This window comes from Malus sylvestris, chromosome 13 (genome assembly GCF_916048215.2).
Source record: "Malus sylvestris chromosome 13, drMalSylv7.2, whole genome shotgun sequence".
NCBI lineage: Eukaryota > Viridiplantae > Streptophyta > Magnoliopsida > Rosales > Rosaceae > Malus > Malus sylvestris.
The window spans coordinates 40,942,030-40,948,076 of NC_062272.1; positions in this window are offsets into that span (position 1 = coordinate 40,942,030).

Sequence of the window (6,047 nt, forward strand, 5' to 3'; positions counted from 1 at the left end):
TAATAAGCAATATTTGTTTGATAACAATCTTGTGGGATATCCTTAAATTAACTTTTGGATATCACTTCTATAAACCAACTAACAAATGTTGTTTTGTTGGGTAGTTCATTATAATCCTACAATGTGATTTGCCTAAAAGCAAATGAACGAGAGATAGAACTCAAAGAATGGGTTCTTTGAGAGACAAGAAAGTAATCAACAAATATAAACAACCTAGTTCCTATACCAAAAGCTCCAAGGTAGTCGAGAAGGATTTATAAACCGTCTCAGTTGAATGGTTTGAACTTTATCTATGTCATAGAGTTGCACCTCTTAATTCGAAAGAAATAAGAATGAAAATCCTTATGACTACATTGAGTGTATATATGATATATACTCAAGGAAATGGTAAAGTACCATTTGACCCGAAATAATGAAACCTTCATAAGCTAATTGGTAGCTTAAGGTGACTACAATCAAAGAGAATGGTTGACTTTGAAGAAACCATCTTTGAAATAGTCTAGGTTTCAATTAATTCGAAGATTGCTAGCTACAACTAAATTGTGATTCAATAATTGGACATTATATGGGTTTCCGAAACCATTATTAAGATAGTCTTGATAATATATGTCTAAAACTATAAATCACAAGACATGTAAGTTGTAGAGATCCATCCATCATGGATCTTAGCAAGCTAGTGGGAGCTATGAGCATCTTATGAGAAAAGGATCAAATCGTTTGATTTCTCATAAAGATGTAAATGAATCTTTTGTTTACTAAGTTTACAAAAGATTAGTGGGAGTTAATTATATTCCTAAATTTGTATATATATATATATATAAATATATATGTGATATATATGAATATATATATGATATATTAATTTTGGAAATGAAAAGAATACTTCTTCGTTAAAGTTATGACTTTAAAACATTATATGAAGATAGAATGTATATGGGAGACATAGTATATATACATGGGATGGAAATCTATATTGATAGATTTTAGGATATAATTAGATTATATCAAGCCCTAAATATAGACAAAAGATGATAGGAAGTTTCTCATATGATGATGAACTTCAATCATATGGACAACTCTAGTAAGACTAAGGAGTTGCTCTTCTCAAAGAGAATATACTCTTTGACTCCCAAAGAAATAATGCGTAAATAGAATCCTTTATGCATACGCAGAAAGGTGATTTATGTATTTCATATTGTATGAAAAACATTGATATGAGTTGTACCTAGAAAGGTGCAAGACGATATCAGTGCAAGCCCAGGATCAGAACCATGGCAACTGTCAAGGGAGTCCTTAAGTATTTAAGAAATACTAAAGGATAGATTCCTCAAAGAATGAGGAAGAATTAGAGTAACGTAATGGAAGCGTAAATGTATTAGATTGTGAATCTAATCCATCATTGGATGTTTCTTCATTATGAATGAAGAGATAAACAGATATCTCTTTATTATGACTAAAGAGATATTTGGATGGAAACATTAAAGTAATGACTTTAGTGTGTTCCATTATGAATGCAAAATATATTGCCATATAGAAGCTTACAACAATGTTGTTTGGATGGGAAAGTTCATTTATGAACTCTCTATTCGGTTCCAACCAGAAAGTGTATCTAGTGTACTGACACTATGACACTAATGGGGCGATAGCTCAAGCCTGGGAATCAAGGTCTCATCAAGGTCCGAACTCAAATGAGAGACTGAACCACATGATTGAGAATCATGTATAATGGTGACGTCGTTATTCTCAAGGTTGCTTCTATGGATAACATATAGATATCCATTGTCTAGGCCTACTATTCAGCCATTTATGAAATGACTACAGAAGAGGTATCATCACTGATGACCAAGCTGATTGGCTCTAGTGCAAGTGGGAGATTGTTGGAAATGTGCCCTAAAACCAATCATATGATGATACTTTACGGACATTTCGCATGTTAAACTAATCTAGTTTAACTATAAAGGGCAAAGATTATTGTTTGAGCCGTCTCATATAAATGTTATATGCTTAAATGATAAAGTCCAAGGAATATGTGATTGGGAGAATGCGATCTAAAGAAGTTAGATTCATGAGACCATTCTTTCGTAAACACATCCTAAACGTTCCTGATCATAGGATTGCCAATTGGGTATTGACAGTCCGTTAAGATCAGTACGTGCTGTATCTTCTTTCAGGGAGAGTGACTAGTCTCGAGTCATTGGTGTGTGTGACATCAAGACAAGTACGTAGGTGCTCAATAGAGAATGAGTTCACTGAACACGATCAACGAAGAGTTCTCATATTCATGTCACATGAGAACTCATGGTTGGGATAATGCAAAGTAGTCCTTTGACCTGAGGCATCGTCGTTGTCTTGTGGTTAAGTCCTTGATCTTTGATTATGTCAAACGTCATTCCATTGGAGTGTCCACTGCATCGTTGGGGTTAAGCCACTTAGCCATGGAGGCAAGTGAATGCGCAACAAGGGATCTCTAACCTTCAAACTGTTTGAGGGAGAATACTCTATGATATGATTTAGAATCTCTGGCCAGAGTATGAATGAGATTTAGGAATGCGTTCCAAATCACATTCAAGGTAATCATATAAGCACACGAATCACATTAGATAGTAGACATGAATAAATAAACTATCAAACCAAACAATGTGGTCAAGAGTATTGTATTAGAGAAAGACCGTATTGCATTTGTAATCCTAAACTGAATAGGTTCTCCACCTCTTCTGATTAGCTTGGGTAACCATGATATGTTGCTAGGTGTCACTCTTGGTTTGTGGAAGCCCTAAACGTGTATAATCACTAAAGGGAGAATTGAAAGTAAGTTTCAATTCACAATCGATTTGAAAGAGTTTGAATCGCCCACTGCCTCGCTAAAAGGAACCTAATGGATCGTACACCGTGTAAGGTGGAGATTGAAGAAATGGTGTAAAAATTATGTTGACACACAAATTAACCCTCTTTTTATCAATTGTAGCAAAGTATGTAAGTAGGGATCGTTCTAAACCGGGGATTAGGAGGGATTGCAAAATCACTTGAAAACTGACTCAAATACGTAAAAACAAGTTTAAAACACTAAACTAGACTCAAAGAATGCAAAACTAAACTTTAAAACACCAAAACAAACCAAAGGACTCAAAACAGCCCAAAAACACTCAAAACTGCCTTAAAACCACAATCTGGGCAGTTTTGAACACTAGACACAAACTTGGACGAAAATTGGTTTTAACTTGACCTAAGACACTTAAAAACACAAACTAAAGTGATTTCTAACTACTATGACTCAACTAAGTAAAGGGGGATTGATTTTGGACGAATTTAACTTTGAAAACAGAAACTTTGAAAACAAACTTTGACAAAAACGTTTTGATGAAAACTAAGATGGTGAAAGGCTAGTTAGAAGGTTCCTTCTCCACACATGAAACATATGCATACGACTCGATTTCTAATTACTCTTTCAATAAACCATGAATGACAATGCCCCAAATTAACTAGATTGACCAATTAATTCTCAGATTTCCCTAGATTCATTGAATTGAATGGGATACGCATTACAACCAAATTATTCTTATCAAGGACCCTAACTATGGAATACGCATGATAGAGACACATATCAAAGATCATTAAGTTCAATGGAAATCATAAGCATTGACGAGGCATTCATAACTATGGGATACGCATGTTACTCTTGCCTAGGATTTACTTAACACAATCATGACTAGCGACTTTTACTACTTATGAATATAAGTTAATAACGATTAGGTGAAATTCCCTTATACTCTAGCATCAAATTCATGCATGCAAACTAAGTGTCGACCCTCAATCAACATACATAAACATGTTATCAATCAAATAGATAAGTAAACCACATTCACGATTCATGAAATCATAATTGGAAGAAATCAAATCATATAAAACATATGATCGTGGCTTTGAATTCCCCTCTAACTATAAAGAAATTAGTTCCTCATGTTCGCAAATAAACAAAGATAAATATATTTAAACATTGACATAAAGATAGAAAACACCTAGAAACGCTCCGACAATCCAACGTCTTGAATGGCATGCACAGCTCCAAGTTGTCTTCCTTCTTCTCCTTGCAAACTCACGGCACAATGAGGTATGATTGGTGAATGGTGTAGTGAAAATCTGGTAGAGGGTGGTGAGTGATATGTGCGGCAAGGCCTTGTATTTATAGGCTGAAAATCCCATCTCCTAGGTAGCCAAGGACAAGGTTTTAAAAACCTAAGTTGCATAGGATAATAACATACAATCCTATAACGAAAACAAGTCAAAAACCCAAAGGGATTGGGAGATAAGGTGCGGCACAAAGAGTGTGAAAAGATAAGGCTTCTAGAAATCTGAAATTCCTAGGGAATTAAGGTATAGGGTGCGGCACTTATCTAGGAAGGGATAGGGCTTCTAGAAATCCCATTTTAAGCATCCTAATCTAATTAGAAACCCTCCTAAGTGGCTGAAATGTGGATAGTTTAGGATAAGGATAAGATAGGATAGGATAGGATAAGGTTTGATTGGATAAGATAAGCTAAGATAAGGTTATGGATGAGGTTTTGGATAAGATCCTTCTCTTGAGCTGATTCTTTGACTTTACTCTTCTTCTTCACATAGGAAACCTTGCTTGAGTAGGAAACTTCATTCGTCTAGGAATCCATCTTCAATTAGGACTCCTACATTGATTAGGAATCCCAATTCATTTAGGAATCCTTCATTCAAGCCATTTCCTTCTTCAACTAGGAAACTTTATATCTTCAATTCTTCAACTTTGAAACGCCTTCCAAGCTTCATCAATTCCTCAAATTCGTCCATCCCTTGTGCTTCATGTGCATGAACTCCATTTTTGCCCAATTTTGCTCCAAAATGCTCCAAATTGCATCCTTTTGCTCACTTTGTCTCTAAAACCTGAAAACACATGAAACTAGCTTAAAAGACTAACTTTAACTAAGAAAACACAACATAAATGCAAAAGAACTAACTAACTAAGGCGCATAAATATGCTCCTATCAAATTCCCCCACACTTAGCTTTTGCTAGTCCTCGAGCAAAACAATGAAACAAACATAACCTAAACCTTCCAACAATCGTCTCAGGGATTCCCAATGGTACATGACACATTAAAAATCATCATTCCCATAGATTTTATTCATCTTTACACTTAAGCACATACTTAATCATAGTCACTACGTACTAGTTCACATATAACCAATTAAAACATGATTTTGAATGTAGTAACATGCCTTAGAGAATTTGCTCAAGTCCTTACTAGATATGCACTCAATTTTCACACAGATTTTCTAACTCCACACCCTATACTAGTTATATGTGAGAAGATTGATGTAAATATGAAAACGAACGCTCACATATATGTATAACAAAGAAAGCATTTTCGGGATTTAATAAGCATTTAGATATGATCTCATGAATGGAATGCTACTACTTAGATGCGAGAACCAGGGATATCATATGCTCATACCAATTCCAAACTCCACATATTGAAACACATAACAATCAAGATGGAAGCAAAGGGTTGTAACGGGGCTAAGGTATTGGCTAACAAAGAAAGGTAAGGATAAACAAACATTCTTAAAGAATAATAAGCAAAGTAATGAAATTGACACTTAGAATTCACTTTTGCATGCAAAAATCGATTTTGAAACACAAGGGGAAGACTCATGCAACACTTAGGGCCAAATTCAAGCTTTTTGGACCCTTTCTTCAATAACCAACACTTAAGAGCTCAATTTCACATCTTTTTCAACTCTTTTTCATACTTTTCACATTTTTTCTTCATTTTTTCTTTTTCTACGAATTTTCTCTCTTTTTTTTTTCTTTGTCTTTTTCTAACCCGTGCCCTTCTACTTCTTTTGGCACACAAAATTTTCCTTCCCCCACACTTATTTTTCTGCACAATGTTGATCAAAAGGAATTCCCTCTAAGTCATGCTTTATTATCCTTTAAGAACAAGGGTATGGATAGTCCTAATCTAGGCTAGGTAAGGATAATGTGGCTAACAAAGAAAATGGCTAACTAAGGCTCAAAAGG